The sequence below is a fragment of the Lutra lutra genome, chromosome 7 (genome assembly GCF_902655055.1).
Source record: "Lutra lutra chromosome 7, mLutLut1.2, whole genome shotgun sequence".
NCBI lineage: Eukaryota > Metazoa > Chordata > Mammalia > Carnivora > Mustelidae > Lutra > Lutra lutra.
Window position 1 is genome coordinate 41,304,571 of NC_062284.1, and position 25,344 is coordinate 41,329,914.

Sequence of the window (25,344 nt, forward strand, 5' to 3'; positions counted from 1 at the left end):
ATGTAGGGGAAGGAGACCGAGACGGATCTAGAGCTTACAACCAGGCTCTCCAGCCCCTTAGCTCTATGATCTAGTTATTCATTTGAGCACTCTTTCTCAATTTATTTAGCAGTTTCCTCATTTGCAGAGTGGGAATAATACTACTAACCTTCCTTCTAGGGTTGCTGAGAACATTTAATTAAATAGGGAGAATAAAGCCCAGAGTTGGGATTATAGCAGGTACTTAATAAATGTCACTTATTTGCTGTTATTATCAATCATGGCAAGATATGTCAAATAGAAATTAAACTGTTTGCTTTTGGATTTCATGGTTTTAATAGAGAGATGGTTTGAGCTTACAGTAACAATTAATGTTGATTACCAAACATCCTCTCTCTCTTCTCCTAGGCACATGCTAGACTAGGATTATACTTCTGGCCCTTTGTGGCATAGTGAGGTCATGTGACTAGGTCTTGCCAATAGTTCTGAGAGGAAGCACTATGTATTACTTTTAGGCCAGAGCATTCAACTTTAGAAACCTTCCAGAGCTCTTGCCCCGTGGCCATGATACTAAAAATGTCCCAAATGATGACTACTTAATCTTTCTGGGCTCCGAGGTCCATAAACCTCTTGATTTTTAGCTGATTTAAAAATCTTTTCTCAGTTGTGGAAATCATAGGTTAGTAACTTTTCAAATATTAAGTTTTGTCCCATTAGCTCTCTTGCATATAACCACAAAAGACCTGTATAAGGGCATTCTTGAAGCAACTGTCTATTATGGTTAAAAATCAGAAACAAACAACCTCAAGATTCATCAATAAGAGTATCATTAAACTGAATTATATTCATTCAGTGAAATACTACATAGCAGTTAAAATACAAAATATTGCATAGTAGTTAAAATATTGAACTAATCATATATAAATCAACATATATAAGCCACAAAACCCAATATTGATTTGGAAAATAGTATGCATTTTTGTAAATGCTTTCATGTAAATGTATATAAAAATGCTACAGATATTTAGAGGCACATAAACATGTAGTTAAAAGTATAAAAATATGCAGAAGATTGGTAAATAAAAAACCAAAAGAGAGATTTCTTCTAAGGGAAAAAGAGGAACTGGGCTCAGTGAGGAGTATTAACTCTAGACACAACATCATATTACTTTTTTTAAAATGCCAAGAAATATGAAGCACTTATCATAAAAAGACTGTAATTGTGAATGTTTAAAATTTTTCTTAATTTTTTAACAAATGTGATATAATGAGCATATAAAGGTAGATGACAAGTTATGTTTCTGCTGAATAACAAAGTTCATGAACACAACTTCTTTAAAAAGATGCTTTTTAGAAAAAAAAAAAAAAAGATGCTATTTAGGTCCAGTCTCTACAGAGACCCAAAACTACAGTAGGTTAGACAAGACAGAAGTTTCTCTTTTGCCACCACAGATGGATCCTCTAACCCCCTCCATCAAATCTATGGAACGGCCAATTGGAGAGCAAGAAAATGTCAAGGAGAGTGTGTTTCATTCTTTTAATGACATAACATGAAACCCCCATACATTTTTTCTTCCTACATCTAAGTGGCCAGAAATTTGCTTCATGACTATATCTTGTAAGGAAATATAAGAAATGTAGTCCCTGGCTGGGAAACCATATGTCCACTAACCTCTGCAGTTCTATTATTGAAGAAAGAAGAGAAGAATAGATGGATGTAGCTGACCACTAGCCACCTTGCCACAGGATGGATTACACCCAGCCACAACAGAAGTGCAGCAGGAGCATTTACAAATGGGAAATTTGTCCTTCTGTCTTTATATCAGGATCCAACCCCACAAATGGTCCCTGCTAATCTCTTTTTCCATAGCTTGTTAGCTCTAGTCTTATTCAGCTGTCCTTCATTCCCTAAGCACAGTCTGTAAGGTGGAGATTTAAAGAGAGAATGACATGGACCCTGCCTTCAAAAGAAAGACACAAATTTGATAAATATGATCAGTATTAAAATGGCTGTAGGCATGGTTTAATCTAAACATTGGGAAGGACCCGTAAGCCAATCACGGGAGTCTATGAAAACTTCCCTGTTTTCCCAGGCTTCACAGGGAAAGTGGTTCTGGAATAGAGGCTTGAAGGTTGAATAGGAAGCCGTTAGGGAGACAAATGGGGTTCTGACCAGGGGGGAATAAATATGCAAAGGTAAGAGAATGAGAAACTTAATACTTTCAGGAAAACAAAGACATTCCATGTGGTTGTAAATTAACAAGGCAGTGAGCCAAAGATGAAGTTGGTATGTTAGGTGAGATGAGATCATGGTTAATCTTTCATTTATAAGGAGAAGTTCAGATTTTATCTTGCATATACAGAGAGAGTCACTAATAAATTTTTAACAAGAGGAAAAGGGGTAATATTAGATTTGTTAGAAAGATGACTCTGAAACCAATGTGGCAGATGGAGGAGGACTGGGAGAAAACTACTGATAGATAGTAAAGGCAGAGGAGATAGTTCTAGGGATAGGAAAGGAAGAGTCTAAGTCATGATGTATCTGAAGTCCCTATAAGACACCCAATAAAAATGGCTAGTAAATATAGTATTGAACACACTGGAAACTCGGGAAAGAAGTTCTGGTTTCCATAACGTGCCACCCCTTTAGTCTGCAGTTTATGGAATGGATAAAACACTTTTAAGCCCCAATAGTCATTCTGCTCCTCATTTCTTGGTGGCTGGTCTACCACTCCTTGATAGTCAAGACTCCTATTATCTTCAACCTGTGCTCCCCCTCACCCTAGTTAACTGGTCCTTTCATGATGGCACAATGCTGGGAATTCAAATCTAGTTTAATACCTTACTAATGGAGCAATGTCAGTCTGAAGGGAGACCTCTGGGGTGTGTACTCAGCTCTGCATTTGGTCTTGTCATGTTTAGCAGTTTTACCAGACCAGATGAAGGCAGGCAAGACACCTTTAACCAATTTCCAGATGACCTTAAGATAGCAGAGGTAAGTCTGTGGATGTCAGGATGAGAATTCAGAGAGAACTAAATATACTAAAATCAACAAAATAAAATATAATGGGGACACATGGAAAAGGCTGTGAAATAAAGTTGTTCAAACAAATAAATTACAAAAGTAAACTCATGGGGAAATCCTGATGAAGAGATCTGCTACCCAGAATACTTATTTCTCATAAAACACCCTGGAAAACTTTATTCAAAACACAAAAACTGGGAGGGGAGATAAAAGATAGCAGAGAAATAGGGGACCCTGTTTCAACTGGTCCCCTGAATTGAACTTGGTATCTACCAGACCATTTTGAACATCCACAAAATCAGCCTGAGATGTAAGAAGATATATCTGGATCTCTATAAACAGAGTATTTCCACTGTTGGTCTCCAGATATGAAGCAGGGATCCGTGATTCTGCAGGCAGATATCAGAAGATAAACAGAAGGTGTAGAGAGCCTCCTGGATCCTGCTCTGTTGGAGTGCTGAAGTCTCCTGTGCTGGGGACCAGGCACAGACTTGCAGACCAGGAGGGGCAGGGAAAGGACTTTAGGGCAGCCTCCCAGACTGAAACCTCGAGCTATAGGGCTGCGCTTGCCAACTGGGGGTGGCCTGTGGTTTTAGAAGCACAAAGGACAGAGAAGTGCTTGGACCTGGAAGCGAGGGCTGGTAGTGCTGCTGTGAGGTGCACAACCCAGGACGGCTGTGATTTTTAGCAGCACAGATAGAAACAGAGATAGTGTGACATGGAAAGCTCAGTGGAAAGCAAGACTGCAATCTCTCTGTTCTGAGACAGACGTTTGGATACAGTCACTTCTGCTCTGACTCTTGGAAGAGATGTGGAAACCCACAGGGAAAGTCTCCAGAGAACAAAAGCCCCCCAAAACTGGTTTTCACGGAGCCTGTCCCCCCGCCTCACATGGGGCAGGGCAACTCTGCCCAAACAGGGTTGCCTAAGTAACAGCACGGCAGTCCACCCCCACCACCAGAAGACAGGCTTGAAGAATAAGAGGCGGACAACCCTAAGGTCTGTATAAAGCAGGTGCATCCTGCTTGGGTTGACATCAATAATTTGGACTCTGAACATTCATTCTCAACAGAATGACTAAGAGGAAGAACACCCAACATAGGAAAGATTCAGAGACTGTGACCTCTGCCACAGAACTAATGGGTATGGATATAATAAGCAAGATGTAGGAAACAGACTTCAGAGTAACAGTTATGAAGACAATAACTAAGATGGAGAAAACCATTAATGGCAACATAGATTCTTTAAGGGCAGAAATGAGAGCTAATCTGACACAATTTAAAAATGCTATCAATGATATCTAATCTACTCTAGATACTCTACCGGCTAGGGTAAATGAGGCAGAAGAACAAACTAGTGCTCTAGAAGACAAACTAATAGAAAAGAAGGAATATGAGGAAGCCTGGAACATAAACAGCTTAAAATCCATGAAAACAGAGAAACAAATGACACCATGAAACATTCCAATGTCAGAATTATTGGGAACCCTGATGGAGTGGAGAGCAAGAGAGGACTAGAAGATATATTTGAGCAAATTGTAGCTGATAACTTCCCTAATCTGGGGAATTAAACAAGCATTCGTGTCCTAGAGGCAGAGAGAACCCCTCCCAAGATCAAGGAGAACAGATCAAAGCCTCAGCATGTAATCATAAAACTTGCAAATCTTAAAACCAAAGAAACTACCTTAAGGGCAGTTGGATAGAAGAGATTCCTTACATACAGAAGGAGGAACATCAGAATAACATCAGACCAGTCCACATAGACCTGGCAAGCCAGAAAGGCCTGGCAAGACATATTCAGGATACTAAATTAGAAGAACATGTCGCCAAGGATACTTCATCCAACAAGGCTGTCATTCAGCATGGATGGAGAGATAAAGAGCTTCCAGGACTGGCAAAAACTAAAAGAATTTGTGACCACTAAGTCATCCCTGCAAGAAATATTAAGGGGGGTTCTATAAGAGGAGAAGACCCCAAGAGTGATATACAATAGAAATTTACAATATAGAAACAAGGATTTCACAGGCAACATGATGAAAATAAAATCATATCTTTCAATAATCTCAACGTGAATGGCCTAAATGCTTCCATAAAATGACACAGGGTTGCAGATTGGATAAAAAGACAGGACCTATCCAATATGCTGTCTACAAGAGACTCATTCTGAACCTAAAGATACATCCAGACTGAAAGTGAAGGGATGGAGAACCATCTTTCATGCCAATGGACCGCAAAAGAAAGCTGGGGCAGCAATTCTCATACCAAATTAGATTTTAAGCTAAGGACTGTAGTTAGAGATACAGAAGGACACTATATCATTCTTAAAGCATCTATCCAACAAGATCTAACAACTGCAAATATCTATGCCCCCAAAATGGGAGCAGTCAACTACATAAACCAACTGTTAACCAAAATAAATAGACATATTGATAACAATATGTTAATAGTAGGAGACCTCAGCACTCCACTCTCCGCAATAGACAGATCATCTAAGCAGAAAATCAACGAAGAAACAAGAGTTTTCAATGACAAAGTGGACCAGATGGACCTCATAGATATATATAGAACATCCCACCCTAAAATAATAATAAAATTATAAGAATATTCATTCTTCTCAAGCGCACATAGAACTTTGTCCAGAGTAGACCACATACTGGGTCACAGATCAGGTCTTAACCAATACCAAAAGACTGAGATTATTCCCTGCATGTTCTCAGACGACAATGCTTTGAAACTGGAACTCAATCACAAGAAAAAGTTTGGAAGAAATTCAAACAACCTGCTCAAGAATGTTTGGGTCAACCAGGAAATCAAAAAAGAACTTAAACAATTCATGGAAACCAATGAGAATGAAACCAAATCAGTCCAAAACCTATGGGATATGGCAAAGTCGGTCCTAAGGGGGATATACATAGCCATTCATGCCTCACTCAAAAAAACAGAAAAATCCTGAATACACAAACTACCTTTACACCTTAAAAAACTGGAGAATGAGGGGCGCCTGGGTGGCTCAGTGGGTTAAGCCGCTGCTTTTGGCTCAGGTCATGATCTCAGAGTCCTGGGATCGAGCCCCGCATCGGGCTCTCTGCTCAGCGGGGAGCCTGCTTCCTCCTCTCTCTCTGCCTGCCTCTCTGCCTACTTGTGATCTCTCTGTCAAATAAATAAATAAAATCTTAAAAAAAAAAAAACAACTGGAGAATGAATAACAAATTAAGCTTAACCCACACACAAGAAGGGAAATAATTAAGATTAGAGCAGAAATCAATGAATTAGAAACCAGAAATACAGTAGAACACATCAATGAAACTAGAAGCTGGTTCTTTGAAAGAATTAATAAAATCGATAAACCACAGGCCAGATTACGCAAAAGAAAAAAGACCCAAATTAATAAAATTATGAATGAAAGGGGAGAGATCACGACTAACACCAAGGAAATAGAAACAATTATCAGAAATTATTATCAACAAATATATGCCAATAAATTGAGCAACCTGGAAGAAATTGATGCATTCCTGGAAACCTATCAACTACCAAGACTGAAACAGGAAGAAACTGGCAACTTGAATAGACCAATAACCAGTAATGAGATTGAAGCAGTGATCAAAAACTTCCCAAAAAACCAGACTGAAACAGGAAGAAACTGACAACTTGAATAGACCAATAACCAGTAATGAGATTGAAGCAGTGATCAAAAACTTCCCAAAAAACCAGAGTCCAGGACCTGATGGATTCTCTGGGGAATTCTACCAAAGATTCAAAGAAATAGTACCTATTTTCCTGAAGCTGTTTCAAAAAAACAGAAACAGAAGGAAAACTACAGACTCATTCTATGAGGCCAACATTACCTTGATCCCCAAACCAGGCAAAGACCCCATCAAAAAGGAGAATTTCAGACCAATATCCCTGATGAATATGGATGCCAAAATTCTCAACGAGATCCTAGCTAATAGGATCCAGCAGTACATTAAAAGGATTACCCATCATGACCAAGTGACATTTATCCCTGGGATGCAAGGATGGTTCAACATTCACAAATCAACCAATGAGATACAACACATTAATAAGAGGAGAGAGAAGAACCTTATGATCCTCTCAATGATTGGAGAAAAACATTTGACAAATACAGCATCCTTTTCTTTTTTTTTTTTTTTAAGATTTTATTTATTTATTTGACAGAGAGATCACAAGCAGGCAGAGAGGCAGGCAGAGAGAGAGGAGGAAGCAGGCTCCCTGCTGAGCAGAGAGCCCGATGCGGGGCTCGATCCCAGAACTCTGAGATCATGACCTGAGCCGAAGGCAGTGCCTCAACCCACTGAGCCACCCAGGCACCCCTACAGCATCCTTTTCTGATTAAAACTCTTCAGAGTATGGGGAACATTCCTCAGTTTCATAAAATCCATCTATGAAAAACTATAAAGAACTTTTCAAACTCAACACTCAAAAAACAAACCACCCAGTCAAAAAAATGGGCAGAAGACATGAACAGAAACTTCTCCAAAGAAGACTACAAATGGCTAACAGACACATGAAAAAATGTTCATCATCATTAGCCATCAGGGAAATTCACATCAAAACCACACTGAGATACCAGTCAGGATGGCAAAAATTGACAAGACAAGAAACAACAAATGTTGGAGAGGTTGTGGAGAAAGGGGAACCCTCATACACTGTTGGTGGGAATGCAAACTGGTGCAGTTACTTTAGGAAACAATGTGGCAGTTCCTCAAAAAGTTAAAAATAGAGCTACCTATGATCCAGCAATTGCCCTACTAGGTATTCACCCCAAGGATACAGTTGTAGTGAAAAGAAGGGCCATATGCACCCCAATGTTGATAGTAGCAATGTCCACAATAGCCAAACTGTGGAAAGAGCCAAGATACCTTTCAACAGACAAATAGATAAAGAAGATATGGTCCATATACACAATGGAATATTTCAGCCATCAGAAAGGATGAATACTCAACTTTTACATCAACATGGATGGGACTGGGTGGAGATTATGCAAATGAAATAAGTCAAGTAGAGAAAGTCTATTATCATATGGTTTCACTTATTTGTGGAACAAAAGGAATAGCATGTAGGACATTAGAAGAAGGAAGGGAAAAATGAAAGAGGGAGGGGCACTGGAGGGGGAGACAAACCATGACAGACTAGGGACTCCAAGAAACAAACCGAGGATATTAGAGGGGAAGGGGGGGGTGGGGAGCCCAGGGATGTGTATTAAGGAGGGCATATATTGCAAGGAGCACTGGGTGTTATACACAAACAATGAATCATGGAACACTACATCAAAAAATAATGATATACCATATGGTGACTAACATAACATAATAAAAAAAGAAAGAAAAACAAAATAAAACAAAACACAAAGACCACCATTTCCTAGTGTTCAATCAGCAAAACAAATGTGAATCCCCTTTCCACAGAGATGGCTACACTTTTTTTTTTTTTAAGATTTTATTTATTTATTTGAGACAGAAATCACAAGGAGGCAGAGAGGCAGGCAGAGAGAGATGGGGAAGCAGGCTCGATCCCAGAATCCTGGGCTCAATCCCAGGACCCTGGGATCAGGACCCGAGCTGAAGACAGAGGCTTTAACCCACTGAGCCACCCAGGTGCCCCATACACTTTAAATAAAATGGGTGGTCTATAACTTTCTTAGTTATTATTCTATTCCACAGGGACTTCCACATTCACTTACCCTTTATTCGAAGGACACATAGCTACATTCCACTACAAATGTCTTTCTAGAAATGCTATTTCATTATACCTGTTAATCTATGTACTTTAAAAAAAAAAGATTTTATTTATTTATTTGACAGACAGAGATCATATAGTAGGCAGAGAAGCAGGCAGAGAGAGAGACAAGAAGCAGGCTCCTGGCTGAGCAGAGAGCCTGATGCGGGGCTCGATCCCAGGACGCTGAGATCATGCCCTGAGCTGAAGGCAGAGGCTTAACCCACTGATCAAGACTAAATGCAGTTTCTAGAATATAACCTTTTTCTTAAAGGATTTTATTTATTTGAGAGAGAGAGTGTGCGAGCAAGCATGAGCAGGGGCAGGGACAGGAGAGGGAGAAGCAGGCTCTCCATGAAGCAGGGAGCCTAACACCAAGCTCCATCCCAGGACCCTGGGATCATGACCTGAGCCACAGGCAGATGCTTAACTGACTAAGCCACCCTGGTGCTCTTCTAGATGATAATCTGATCATCCTTATCTATAACAGATTCACATAGCACATTCTCCCTCAAAATTTCATCACCACTATAACTCATTATTAAAGTAATTTTCAATATCTGTAAGTTCCATGTCTGACTGATTCATTACTCTATCTCCAGTGCCACATACAGAGCTGGCCCTTAGTAGGGGAAAATAAATATTTACAGAGTGAATAAAGGAATGAAAAAATAAATGATAAACACCCAGCAAGAATGCTAATATGTTTTAGTTAACAAGATAACATCAAAGATCTTTGTTATCTAACATTTTCATGGTGGGAAAATGAATTCTTTTGGTTACTAATTGTCATAATCATTTGAGTCCATATTATCAGCTGTTTCTAGTCAGATAACCTATATACCTCTAGTCTCCTACAGTAAATGACTTGCCTGTCAGAGAAAAGTAGCAAAAAATATGTAATATTGTCATATTCCCTCCTACTCTGTAAATTCTTCTTGTATAAACCAGATATTCCGGGGGATAAAAAGCATTTAGCTCCTGATTTCTTTCTCCTTTTCTCATATCTACATTCTTTTTTTTTTTTTTTTTTTTTTTTTTGAGCTGGAAAAAAAATACTGTTAAAATTCCAAGCAAAAGTCCTTATACATAAAGGCATGAATAAATGACTATTTGTTATACAAGAGCTGTGAACAGGAGAAAGGTGAAGAGAGAGAGGGTCAGGAGGTAATTCAGAGAATGCCAACAGAATATAGGTGAAGCTAATCACATCAATTCTCTTTGAGGCAGCTCCTACCTGTTTTATTACAAATTCCACAGGCAGCTGGTGATTTGGCTCTGCTGTTACACTCAACTACAGCAATCAAAAATTCTCTCTGCTGAACTTTCATTGAGAATCCCACATACTGTAAGTGTGGGCAATTTTATTTCACAGTGGCCTAATTAAGGTGTTTCCTTTCACATTTGTTCTGTAAACTGTACCATAAAAAGCTACCATTTAAAAATTTTAAAATCAATTCTACTGCCCTCTTAGGAGCAAAATGTCATTTTGAAATTACTGTCACGTAGGAGTAATGAATGAATTGTCAGAAACCTATTTCAAAATTCATCTTATAGAAAACAGTATGAGTGCTTGCCCACCTGGATATTAAAAAGAGAATTTCCCCACCAATTAACTAAATATCATAATTTTTAAAAGGCCAGAATTTTAGCTCTCCCCCACCCCTATTCAACAGATAAACAAATGGTTTCAGAAGATAACCAATTCTTCCCTTACCAACTGACATAGGCAGTAAGAGAAGAACTGTTCTACCCTCAGGAGGGTTAACCCACTAATTGAGCATCCAAAACTTCCTGTAACATCCAGCCTCAAGCCAGTATCCCAGCTATTGCCACTCCTTGCAACATACAGGGAGGTTTATTTTACTTCTACTGTACAATTAGTTTGGCATACCCATCATGTTTTGTTCTGTTACACATCTGGAAGTTGGGATCATCCTGTAGCATGGTTTTTATTTTTTTTAATCCATTTCATATTTGGGTTATTTTAATTCTTAGTTTGTGAGAGAACAAAATTTTCAATAGAGTTGCAATAAAGAACTGATTTTTGGTTTCAAAATCTCTCCCTCTCTTTCCTCTTTTTTTTTTCTTTCAAAACATCTTCTTCCAAAAAAGTTTTTTTTCAAAACTTGTCTTATGTTATCAAGTAGAAACCATATTCTCTATGCAGATAGGCATCAAGTAAAGTACATAAATCTTCCTCCATTACATGAGTGCTATAGAGCAGAGTTGTCAACTGCTTCATTGTTGGGGCAGGTTTGACTATCCACACCCGCTTGAAAAAGGATTTGAGTCTGAGTTTCTGTAAGAATATGTCAGAGAGTAATCCAAGACTAGGAAACTGTATGAAGTTTCCAGTGACCACTCAGAAACAAAGTACCACCCACAACCTGAAAACGTAGGGTTTTTTTTTTTCCTTTTCTTAAAGAAACACATTATGTGAACATTTTAAATATCCTAACAAGTACTCCAAGTGGGCTCACCAGAATTCTGACCTGTTCATTAAAAGGTATGCACAGTCATATATAAGTTTCATGGCCACTCTGTAGAAAGAGTGGAAGACAAAAAAGAAAGAAAGAAAGAAAAAGAAGGAAACACTGACCAAATTATTTGGTGGCCAGCTTTAAAACTAGGTTTTTCCTTCTTGTGAAAGACATACATACATTTAAGGGACTCTCTCTTATGTCCCCACCTCTTCCCACTACCTCAAAAGAAACAACCGAGGAAATAAAATATATAAGGCACACATATGAAAATCCTCAAAATTTCTTCTTCAACTATTTATTGTTCATATAGTATTCACCACTATTAAAGTTTTAACACACTTCATAACTATGGTTTCCAATTTATAACTGTATCTAAATTAAAGATAAGGTGGGGCACTGAGATGGCTCAGCTGGGAGAACATACAACTCTTGATCGCAGGGCCCATGTTGGGCATAGAGCCTACTTAAATATAAATAAATAAACAAACAAATAGAATGAAGATAAGTTATACTGGGTTGGAAGAAGAAAGTAAGAATATAGATTCCTTTTTACATCCATGATGACCAAGACATCTGAAGGATGTCCTTTGACATTTTTAATCCCAGTTCTCTAGAAGAAAAATGTGAGTATTCATAGGAGAAAACAAAGAAAGGGAATAAAAACAATAATTTCATTCCACAACTCTTATCATAAGCCATAAAATGGCTAGTCAGGAGGCAACCCACACTTTAAGCAGTTTTGGAAACAGATGGTTCTAAATGTGACTAATTTTCCTCAACATTTAACAGCAACATCAGAAATTAAACATGTTACAGAAACCATTAGGTTCAGTCCCACCCCTGTTACTATCAGTGTTGTCTATTAGGGAAATCATAGCCCATTAACACACTTAAACTAATTGAAGGAGGAAGCTTGAAGGGGAAAAAAAAAAAAGAATTAGCTATCACTAAATATTCTAAACCAAAGGTTAGGCTCTTCCTTTCTCAATTCAAACCAAACACCTTCTTGCTGACCACACTTCCTTTCTGACCAAGAAAGTTGGTGAATCAAGTTGAGGTTTTAAAATAAGTTTTCTTAGCTAGAATCCTGACCCATCCGCAAAGGCTATACTTCCACTTCAGATGAATAAGATATCCTACTTATAAATTTCTTGGTCTATTGAATAATATGAAGGCTTGAAGCAGCAGTTCCATCTCCAATTTGTCTGAACCTAGAGCAAACAGTTGAGGAAGAATACAGATTTACACACGCAAAGAACTCCTCCTAGTGGCTTATTCAGCCACATTTCAATGTAAAGGCTAGGCGAGTACTGACTTTGTCCACCCTTCTCAACTAGACAGCCTGGGTGAAAATCATTTCCCCAAAGTCCTTTGTTCTGATGTAGGACTTTGGATGTGACAAGAATGTGAAGCATTTGTAAAGGCTTTTTCTGAAAATCTTTTTGCCAAAGGTATGATGACCATTAATACCTCCTGCCCTTCCTTCCTGAGACAGGCATAAAGATGCTTTATGAATAATGAAAGATATGAATGTCTTGTTAAAACTTCAGTCTGATGGTGGGTATTATGGAGGGCATGTACTGCATGGAGCACTGGGTGTGGTGCATAAACAATGAATTCTGGTACACTGAAAAGAAATTTAAAAAATAATAAAAAAAAAACACAACTTCAATCTCAAAATGAGCAGAGGAACTATGGTATCACTAACCAATCCCAAAAAGAATTCCTTCAAGAAAGGCAGGGAGCTCAGACTTTATCAAGAAAAAGAAGAGAAAGGACTCAAATAAAATCACAAATGAAAGAGGATAAATAACAACCAATATCACAGAAAAATAATCATAAGAGAATACTATGAAAAACTATATGCCAACAAATTGGACAACCTAGAAGAAATGGATAATCTCCAAGAAACATATAAAGTACCAAAAAGAATCAGGAAGGAAGAGAAAATTTGAAGAGACTGATAGTTAGCAAAGAAGTTGAATCAGTATTCAAGGAACTCCCAATAAAAAAAAGTCCAAGACCAGATGGCTTTACAGGCAAATTCTACCAAACATTTAAAGAACAGTTAATACCTATTCTCCTTAAACTATATTCCAGAAAATAGAAAAGGATGGGAAATGAGGTCAGCATTACCCTGAAACCAAAACCAGATAAAGACACCACTAAAAAAGAGAACTACAGACCAATAACTCTGATGAAAATAGATGCAGAATTTCTTAACAAAACCCTAGCAAACTGAATCCAACAATACATTAAGAAAAATCATTCACTACAATCAAATGGCATTTATTCCCGGGATACAAGGGTGATTCAATATTCATGAAATCAATGTGATACACCACATCAATAAGCAAAAGGATAAAGATCATATGGCCATGTCAATAGACACCAAAAGAGCATGGGACAAAGTATAACATCCATTCATAATAAAAACCCTCAACAAAGTAGGTTTAGAGAGAATATACTTCAACATAATAAAGGTCATATATGAAAAACCCACAGCAAACATCACCCTTAATGAGGAAAACTGAGAGCCCTTCTCCTAAGGCCAGGAACAAGAAAAGGATGACCACTCTCACCACTTTTATGTAACACAGTACTGAAAAGGCCTAGCCATAGCAACCAGACAATGAAAAGAAATAAAAGGCATCCAAATTGGTAAAGAAGAAGTAAAACTTTCACTATTTGTAGATGACACGGTACTCTATATGGAAAACCCAAAAGAATCCACAAAAAAACCTGAGAGAACTGATCAACAAATTCAGCAAAGTTGCAGAATTCAAAATTAATGTACAGAGATCTGTTGCATTTCTATATACCAATAATGAAGCAGCAGAAAGAGAAATTAAGAAGACAATTCCACTTACAATTGTGCCCAAAATAATAAGATACCTAGGAATAAACTTAACCAAAGAGCTGAAAGATTTGTACTCTCAAAACTATAAAACACTGATGAATGAAAGAGAAGACAATACAAAGATATGGAGAGACACTCAATGCTCACAGGTAGAACAAATATTGTTAAAATGTCTATACAATACAAGGCAATCTACACATTTAGTGCAATCCCTATCAAAATACCAATAGCATTTTTCACAGCAATAGAACAAACAATCCTAAAATTTGTATAGAGCCACAAAAGACCCTGAATAGTCAAAGCAATCTTGAAAAAGAAAAGAAAAGCTGGAAGTATCACAATTTTGGACTTCAAGTTATACTACAAAGCTGTAGCAATCAAAACAGTATGATACTGGGCCAAAACCAGGCATACAGATCACTGAAACACAACAGAAAATCCAGAAATAAATCCACAATTATATGATTTAATCTTTGACAAAGCAGGAAAGAATATCCAGTGAGAAAAAGTCTCTTCTACGAAGGGTGTTGGGAAAACTCAACAGCACATGCAAAAAAAATGAAACGACCACACAAAGAATAAATTCAAAATGGACTAAAAATCTACATGTGAGACCTGAAACCATAAAAATCCTAAAAAGAGAACATAGGCAGGAACTTCCTTGACATCAGCCATAGAAACATCTTTCTAGATATATCTTCTGAAGCAAGATCTTTCCCTAACAAAAGCAAAAATAAACTATTAACACTACCTCAAAATAAAAACCCTCTTCACAACAAAGGAAACAACAAGACTAAAAGACAACCTTCAGGATGGGAGAAGATATTTGCAAATGACATACCTAATAAAAGGTTAGTATCCAAAATATATAAAGAATTTATAAAACTCAACACCCCAAAAAAACAAATAATCCAATTAGAAAATGGGCAGAAGACATGAATAGACATTTCTCTAAAGACAACATTCGAACAGCCAACAGACACATGAAAAGATGCTCGACATCACTCATCATCAGTGATGTTGAAGTGCAATCAAAATTACAATGAGCTGGGGCGCCTGGGTGGCTCAGTGGGTTAACCTGCTGCCTTCAGCTCAGGTCATGATCTCAGAGTCATGGGATCGAGCCCCGCATCGGGCTCTCTGCTCGGCAGGGAGCCTGCTTCCTCCTCTCTCTGCCTGCCTCTCTGCCTGCTTGTGATCTCTCTGTCAAATAAATAAATAAATCTTTAAAAAAAAAAATTACAATGAGCTATCACCTCACACGTGTCAGAATGGTTAAAATAAAAAACACAAGGGCGCCTGGGTGGCTCAGTTGGTTAAGCGACTGCCTTCGGCTCAGGTCATGATCCTGGAGTCCTGGGATCGAGTCCCACATCGGGCTCCCTGCTTGGCAGGGAGTCTGCTTCTCCCTCTGACCCTCCCCCTTCTCATACTTTCTCTCTCTCTCAAATAAATAAATAAAATCTTTAAAAAATAAATAAATAAATAAAAATAAAAAATAAAAAACACAAGAAATAACAGGTGTTGGCAAGGAGATGGAGAAAAAGGCACAGTTGTGCACTTTGGGCAGGAATGCAAACTGGTACAGCCACTGTGGAAAACAGTATGGAGGCTCCTTAAAAAGTTACAAATAGAACAACTTATGATCCAGCAATCACATTACTGGGTATTTACCCAAAGACAAGAACACTAATTCAAAGAGATGCATGCATCTTTGTTTACAGTGGCATTATTTACATTAACTAAGATATGGAAGCAACCTACGTGTCCATCAAATGATGAATGGATAAAGTAGTGTTTTGTATGTGTGTGTGTGTGTGTGTACACACACTATTCAGCCAGAAAAAAGAATGAAATCTTGCCATTTGCAATGACATGGATGGAGCAAGAGAGTATAATGCTATGAGAAATATGTCAGTGAGAGGGGCGCCTGGGTGGCTCAGTGGGTTAAGCCTCTGCTTTTGGCTCAGGTCATGGTCTCAGGGTCTTGGGGATCGAGCCCCACATCGGGCTCTCTGCTCAGCAGGGAGCCTGCTTCCCCCCCTCTCTCTGCCTGCCTCTCCACCTACTTGTGATCTCTGTCTGTTAAATAAATAAAAAATATTTTAAAAAATAAAAAATTAAAAAATTTAAAAAAGAAATATGTCAGTGAGAGAAAGAGAAATACCATCACTCCTAGGTAGAACATAAGAAGCAAACAAACAAGCAAAGGGGAAAAAATAAGAGAGAGAGGGAGAGAGACAGGCAAACTAAGAAAGAGACTCTTGAGAACAAATATAGAGAATAGAGAACAAATATAGAGAACAAATTGAGGGTTACCAGAGGGGAGATAGGTAGGGGGACAGGTTAAATATGTGATGAGGATTAAGGAGGGCACTTGTCATGATGAGCAACAGGTCATGTACAGAAATGTTGAATCACTGCATCATATACCTGAAACTAATATAACACTGTACCTCAGCTACCTAGAATTAAAATAAAAACATACATACATACATACATACATACATACCTACAAACATGTGAAGCAGAGAGCTAGAGACAGTCCTGAGAAAGGAGTCTGGGGTATGGGAAAGGACAGGGAGTCTGGTGAACTAAAGATCTTGAGAACTGTAGTCTGAGAAGATGGAAAATTAAGGGGGGAATGACCAAACACTTTAAAGTCATAGAGAACAGAGGTAGCATAAACATGAGCTTATTCACAAAATACCAGGATAGAACTGGTGAAGGTGTGAAAGAGGGGCAATTTTAACATTGCAAACTTATACATTTAGGATAAAACACTGCTTTCCATAGTAAATTGGTAAAATTAATTTGCTCAACCCCCTCCCCATTTTTGTAACAATTAAATGGACTAATACCTGTGAAGTTCTAATGGTATAGTAAGTGATCAGTAAGTACTTACTGTCATCATCCTCAATTCCTTCTAACAAATTATAAGATCCTTAAGGACTGGGATGTCACCTCACTCAGATTTTAAATCCCCTACAGTGCTTAACCCAATACCCTGCACAAAGGATGTGGGTGTGCTGGAAAACGTTTAACAGCCAGTTCTCCAGGGGTGGGGAAAACTCTGATGCATAGTGATTGCCAGTTTCCATGGTGTAAATACACTGAAAGCAGTGTTGGGAAGAGATGTATACAGCCAGTTCTTAGAAGCTATAAAAGCCACTTCAGCCCATCACTGGTTGCACTCAGTAAATAATTATGGAATTGAAAATGGAGCCAAACCTTAAGTGATTTTATACCATTGTCAGCAAAAAAGCCATCACCTACAAAACCATCACCTACACTACCAATAAAATAATCAGGTTTTTCTCCCAACTAAGAGTTTTACCACACTGCCTCTCAGAGTTCACTATTACCAAGCAATTCTAAGGAAGTGCAACTTTAGCAGAAAACCTTTTCACTACAGGATAAATGTAAACTGTATGCACCAATAAAAAAAATAAGAGTCACAGTATTTAATGTTGCCAATAAAATGTAAACATATCCTGGGTAAATAAACCAATAACACTAAGTATTAAATAATATGAATCACACAAAGCATTAGAATACTTACTGAATTCTCAATTAATGTAATCCGTTATCTTGAATATGTCTTTTTTTTAAGATTTTTTTTTAAAGATTTTATTTATTTATTTGTCATAGAGAGAGAAGCGAGAGTGAGCACAGGCAGACAGAGTGGCAGGCAGAGGCAGAGGGAGAAGCAGGCTCCCTGCCAAGCAAGGAGCCCGATGCGGGACTCGATCCCAGGACTCCGGGATCATGACCTGAGCCGAAGGCAGCTGCCTAACCAACTGAGCCACCCAGGCGTCCCTTAAGATTTTATTTATTTGACAGAAAGAGAGAAAGCACAAGTAGGCTGAGCGGCAGGCAGAGAGAGAGAGAGAAGCAAGCTCCCCACTGAGCAGAGAGCCCGATGAGGGGCTCAATCGCAGGACCCTGGGTTCATGACCTAAGCTGAAAGCAGCCCCTTAACCGACTGTGTAAAAGAAATAACTTATTTCTTTTACAGTCTCATGGCCTTGTCAGCCTTGGCAAGTCTAGCATCAATAACCTCCCCCAACCCTTCCTCTGCAACACACACACTCTTAGTCAAGTCCTGTTTTAGGCCCTTCCCAAGGCAAGCTGCCTAAGATACTTGAGCCTCCTGTGGAAGGTCACCCACTGGTGGTTCTGTCTCCTGACCATCTCTCATTGAGCTTTTCCTATCCTTTTCTGATGGCAATAAGAAGCAGAACTACTCTAACTGCTTTTTCAGCTTACCAAAATTCGTCTCTGAACCAAGTGAAATCTGTTTTATTTTCCTTTTTTTTTCAAAATCAGCCTCAGCTTTCATTGCTTTCATCTGAGAGAAAGCATTCTTTTTTTCTCCTCATCTCCATTTCAAACTGCTCAGTCTTTCAGGGTATATCTCTCTCAGCCTCCACTCACTTAACCTCCCTCAATCTGTGAATGAGTGTGTGTGTGTATGTCCTTAATTGGAATGCCTCCTTTGGCATAAGCTGTACTTTCAGTAAAAAGCTTCTCTCATTTAATGTCTCATTAATTGAACTCTTTCCTCCAAGAAAAGTCCACATACTTTCATACTTTGGGAAGAAACAGTCATGTTCTGTTCGAATACTATATCTCTCCTACTTTTACCCACAACTTCTGGATAACTGTCAGAACATTTTTCCCTTTCATCCCAGTTAGAATGGCCCATATCTCTCTTATCCTTAAGGATGACACATAGCTTTCTAGATCCAACAGAAAGACAACAATGACTGCAAAAAAATAAACTCACCAACTTAAGCAAATACAATAAAATGTTCATGAACCGAAGTTCCAATCAGAGGCATTCAAAAAGGACTATGTATCTTATTTCAGGTTTACTGTTCTAAAACAAAGTGACATCCATCAGCAGATCAGTCTACAAATCAGTAAATCTCACCATGAAAGCTTCTACACCCTTGCATTCCTTAGTAGAAATAAATCCATTGTTTAATATATGTGAGACAAGTTAATTCTTCCCCCTCTCGATAAGTCCTACCTGAGAGAGCTCTACCATAACGCATATCATGCAAATGCTTTAAAAAATCGTGTCTTGTTTCTAGTCATTAAAAGCATTTTTTAATTAATGAATTCTGGAGTCTACACCCAAGCAGAAAGAATAATGGACCAAACTTATGAAGAAGGCCTGACAAGGGAGAATCCAGGCTTTATGGAATCACGAAATTTGAGAGGCTCTCAAAATGTAACAATAATAAACACAAAATTAGGTACAAAAGAAAATGTTTATTTAAAAAGTGTGTGTGCAAGTGAGGAGTCCTGACATTTAAGTTCCATAAGCTTCACAGCAATCCACTTCCCAACTAGGTTTTCCTAAAAGGGAGACCCAACCAGTGCTTAAAGCATGTTAACCCATTACATAGGAAGCCCACTTAATCACCATACCAACATTCTGAGAAAGGTACTATATTACAGATTCTTTGTATAATTGAGAGGACCGAGGCTGAAAAGTGTTGAACTACTTGACCAAGGCCATTCTGACATGGAGGACAGAGTCAGGACCCAGCTCAGCACCCTATAGTTGGCCAATATACAATGTGACCTCCTAAGACCAAAGTAATACTTAACAAGTCTACTTCCACCATTTCTCTACATTAGTTTACTTTTATTTCACCCTAAATTTCCTGAGAAAAAAAGAGGCACAACAGTGTTTATTTTAAAGTGAACACAAACTTGGACCTTGAAGTTATATAGCACATACTCCATCATTAGGTTTTATGTTTTTATCCCCAATTGCTCTAATTCAATCCTCCCAAACAGAATGAGCTCCTTTATCAGTCATGGCCAAATGGGTTTTGAGTGGATGAAAGTTATAGCTGCTGGCTGTGGTTCATGATTCTCCAAATCATGAAGTTCAGATCATTTCAAATGTTAAACTGGCACTTAACAGGCAACAGCTGAGAATCTGACTTGATTTTATTTTGGAGTAAAATCCTCTCCAAGCTAAGGTATTATTCTATAATTCCTCACATTACCTAGAAGTGTCATCAAATAGAAAATAAAGATATTTTTCACATCCTTAAGTAATTCAGAAACATTGGGGATGATCCTTCTAATGTGGAAAGCTCACGAATAAAGTTGCTCGCTTTCAATGGGGGCATTAACTTCCTTAGGACACAAAGGCCTTTATGTGTAGTAAAATAGGTAATTTAACAAATGGATACTAAGAGGCAGAAAGAGTCAATGTACTTAAGGTATCTGCCACAAAATGCCATTTAAAACTGAAATTAAAGCCACAAAGAATTGTGCAAGCATCAATTAAGCTAATCAAGAATGTTTGCCAAATATACTACAATTCACATACCACACACACACACACACACACACACACACAGCTTGACTACTGCAGTAGTAGTATTGTATTCCAACAAAGAAGACCTCAGAACTGGTTTGTCAAAGACAACCCTCTTTCAAAGCAATTTAAAAATGGCTTAATTTGTTTAACAGTTAAGATCTACTTATTAAAAGCCAATAATGGGGGGATAAAAGAAACTGAAGGATAAAAGCATAGTCTTCCCAACTTCTGGATGATAGAAAAATTATCCAGAAGAACTAAAAGCCCTACTGCCTCCGCTTTCGCTTTTCTGTAACATGCTTTGCCAGCTTTGGTCTAGAGATATGCTCCGTGAACAGTGTGGGCCATCAAGAAATCTGAAGGAACTAATGAGGAAGGAACCCAGTCAGGCTCATGAAAGCCTCTTTGAACTGAATAGGCCCCAAATGTAATAGAATCTCAAGAGTCAGATCCCTCTTGCAGGAGCTAAATTTGGTATGGATGTGAATTTTGAGCCTCATAAAAAAGTATTACTTTTTCAAGAATCCAAAAGAACTTCTTAAATGTCGATTAAGCTCTGAGCATGACTAGACTCTTCTTTCACATATTTATTGAAAACTCCCATGTCCCAGATATTGGGGTAGGAGTTCTATGTAGACTATCTCTAATCTATAACTCTCTTATTTATCCTTCTGACACCAGAACCTAGTATAGTACCCGGCACACAGTAAGTGGTTCAAAAATGGAACTTTTTTTCAAACTGGCACTTAACAGGTAACAGCTGAGAATCTGACTTGATTTTATTTTGGAGTAAAATCCCCTCCAGGATCACAGAATCAAGCCCTGTACCATCATCACTCCTGTTAATGGTAGAAAGAGTCACAGGTAACATAAAGTTCAACATGTTTTAGAGGTATGCTCCCATAGAGCTCATGGAATCCATAAGTCCTGCCACCAACTGTCAACTTCCAGAGTAATGGTTTCATGGTTTAGAGAGTAGGACAGAGTGAATGACTTCCCCAGGGCTTCTTCCCTCACAATTTTCCACACAAGTGACAAAAGCATGTTACCATGAGGCTAAACTGAGTCAACCTGTTAATAGAAAAATTATTCTTGTGTTGCTCAATGGAAATCTACAGTATGAGTTTAAGGGAAGCTCATGTATTTCATACTAATTGCTTCTAGGTCAAATTTCACAAGGAAATTAAATAAGAACATGATGGTTTTAACCCTAACATCTCTGAGTGACTCCTCCATGCCTCACTCTGCATTAGGCAATCCGTATTCATCAATTCACTCAGATATTATCACCTCCTCCTGTGATATTATTGGCGTCATTTCCCACTGTACAGATGAAGAAACGAAGTCTCAGACTACAAGGAAGCCAGGGAAGATGCACAGGTGGACTAGGGAAACATCTGCCAAACCCAACAAGAAGTCCATCTTCAAGTAAGGCAGAGAGCTAGGTTAAGTCCTGGAGGGGACACTGGAGTGAGGAACAGGATGGGGTATTTAGTGGACTAAAAATTGGAGGGTCAGCATGGAAAGATAGAAAAGGAAAGGCAGAATAATCAAAGGCTGTAACATCATGAAGAGTAAGGAGAGCACAAATATGGGTTTGTTCACAAAATGACAAACTAGAAATGGGGGTAGTGAGTGAGAAAGAAAAGGAAAAAAAAAAACCCGACAGACTAGAGACGGAAAATGTGAGGAGTAAAAAGACCTAATGGTTTGGATGAAATCACCTAAGAGAAAATTATCAAAGAGAAAAAGACAGAAACCAAAGTCAAGATGCAGAAGTACCCAAGGAGGACACATGTCCACTAGACATTTTCATGGATTTCCTACTATGCTTCTAGCTTTATGCTAAGCCTTTTCCATATGACCCCCATTTGATTCCAATAACAACCCTTTGAGGGAGAATGAGGAGTTTTTTTCATAACTGCTAGATGGCTACTTAAACTCCATGCTTTTGCGGCACCTGGGTGCCTCAGTCAGTTAAGTATCCAACTTGATTTCGGTTCAGGTCATGATACCAGGGTCACAGGATTAAGCCCTGTACTGGCCTCTGCACCCAGCAGGGAGTCTACTTAGGCTTCTCTCTCTCCTTCTGCCCCTCCTCATTCCCCACCTCACCCTCCACACACATGTGCTTGTAAACACATGCTCTCAAATATATACATACATACACACACATATACCACACTATGACTGCATTCCATAAGAGTACCTAGGTTATTTTCAAATTTTCATGATGTCTCCAAATTCTCGCTCATGGTCACTGAGTCTGTTGTGTTTACCTAATTCTCTGTTTCCATTTCACTCTAATTGAATTCGGAATATAATTCTGCCACTATGAACAACTCTGTTCACTTGGGCTTTTTTTTTTTTTTAAACAGAAGGAATGGGGAGGGGCAGAGGGAGAGGGACAGAGAAAATCTTAAGCAGGTTCCATGCCCAGTGCAGAGCCCAATATGAGGCTCTAGCTCATGAGCCTGGGATCACAACCTGAGCAGAAAACCAAGAGTTGGACACTTAACCAACTGAATCACCCAGGCACCCTCCTCATCCAGACTCTTCCCTCTCCTTTTTAGTAAATGCTCTATCAGTCTCCTCATCTTTAGTGAACTGAATGTCTGTCTCTCCCAAATTCATATGTTAAAAACCTATCCTCCCATGTGATGGTATTAGGGTATTAGGATGTGGGGCCTTCGGTAAGTAACTAGGATTAGATGAGGTTATGAGAGTAAAACCTTTATGAATGGGATTAGTGCCCTTGTAAGAGTCATAAGAGGGCTTGCTTCCCTCTCTGCTCTCCATCATGAGAGAACAGAATGACAAGTCAGCAATCTGCAACCCAGAAGACAGCTTCACCAAACCTATCCATGCTGGCACCTAGATCTTGGGACTTCTTGCCTCAAGAAATGTGAGAAATAAATTTCTATTATTTATAAGCCACCTAGTCTAAGGTATTCTTGTTATAGCAGCCCAAGTTAAGACATCATCTTGCAGAAATCCAGGAATTCCCCAAATAAACTCAAACCATAAGCAAAGAAAGCTATTTCTGCGGATCCAATAGCAATGTACAACGTGGATGAAGCCAAACAAAGCCTTTGAGAGCTAGGAAAATGAGCTGGAGGTATTTAATAAGAGGATACTTAGCTCTGATAAACAGAAAGGTCTTTACTTCTATCTAGTTGAAAACAAATTGCAGATGTAAAAAGTAATTGTAAATATATAGGTTTATCCTGTCAAAAAAGAAAAACTTAAGAGATGTGGTTAACAATAAAACCAATCGTCCACTTAATATAACTGCCAGAAAAGATAATGTGACTCCGGGCTCATTTACAGCTATTATACTCTGCAGAACCCATCCCACAAATACCCCTTACATGAATATTGCTTTCACTTCTAGAGCTACACCTAGAACAAGAAGCTATAACTTGCTCAAGGCAGTGGCAAGAAACTCAGGACCAGCCATGTGAGGAATGACTCAATTTAATGGGAATATTTAGCTTAAATATGGGAAAGGGAGCTAAGGGTCAAGAAGTGACAATAGTTGTTTTCAATTATGCAAAGGGATTCCATGTGGAGGGATTGGTTTGTGTTATAAAATTCAAGGAGCAGACAAAGAACCAATAGGAGCAAAAATAAAACCAGTTATCTTTTATCGTGTTCTTTCTCTGTGCAGGTGCTAGCTAACTACATTACATTCATTACTTCGTTTATTTGTCAGAACAATCCTGATATTAATGGGTTGTAGTCACCAAGAAATGATTTAAAGCTAACACTAAAAAGAGTTTTTTAGAAATCAGAGTAATCTAGGGACGCCTCAGTGGCTCAGTTGGTTAAGCCGCTGCCTTTGGCTCAGGTCGTGATCCCAGGGTCCTGGGATCAAATCCCGTATTGGGCTCCTTGCTCAGCAGGGAGGCTGCTTCTCTCTCTGCCTCTGCCTTTCACTCTGCCTGCTTGTGCACGCTCGCTCGCTCTCTCTCTCTCTGACAAAAAGTAAATAAATAAAATCTTTTAAAAAAAATTAGAGGGGCGCCTGGGTGGCTCAGTGGGTTAAAGCCTCTGCCTTCGGCTCAGGTCATGATCCCAGGGTCCTGGGATCGAGCCCCTCATCGGGCTCTCTGCTCAGCAGGGAGCCTGCTTCTCTGCCTACTTATGATCTCTGTCTGTCAAATAAATAAATAAAATCTTTTTAAAAAATCAGAATAATCTAGAGGTTAATTATGCTGGATTGGAAGAATTCAAGTGTCCTACCATTGAATATGACCAATCATATGCTAGAAAATCCTAGATGAGAGGATGTTGTTTAAAGAATAGGTATAAGATGGTTAATTGAGTTAGATTCTACTTCAAGTCCGTTCTAGGACTTGCTGGAATAAAAAAAGAAGATACAAACAAGAAAGTCTAACAGGTGCTCTTGAATGACAGAGAGGAACATGAACAAACTAGGAGGAAAAAAATCTAAATTATTTTAGGGAAAATGAGATACTATTAATAGAAATCAAGACATATTTAATAACAAATTCTCATCTCTATGGAGTGACTTCTTTCTGGTCCCTTATAAATGGCAAATGTCACAGGGAAAATGAGCCCTTGAGGAATGTGCATCCACCGGGTTTTGTGGAAAAATTTCAGGAGAGGTGCTGCCTTCTCTGGATGCCCTCAGGACTTCACATCTCCCAGATTCTAGAATCCAGCAGAAGGGAAACCTCCAAAGTCCCAGGGTTTCTAATCACTTCAACTTGATATTCCTCTCACTGTTGTAATGACTAAACATGTGTGCATGTCAAAATGGCCTCAGTTAATCTACTAGGAGACAGCTGTGTGTCCTCTGAATATACTTGGGACAGTCCAAAAATCTACCCACAGCAAAGAAAACTTTGGGAAAATGAATAAATCAGAGCTCAAAAAGAGTAGTG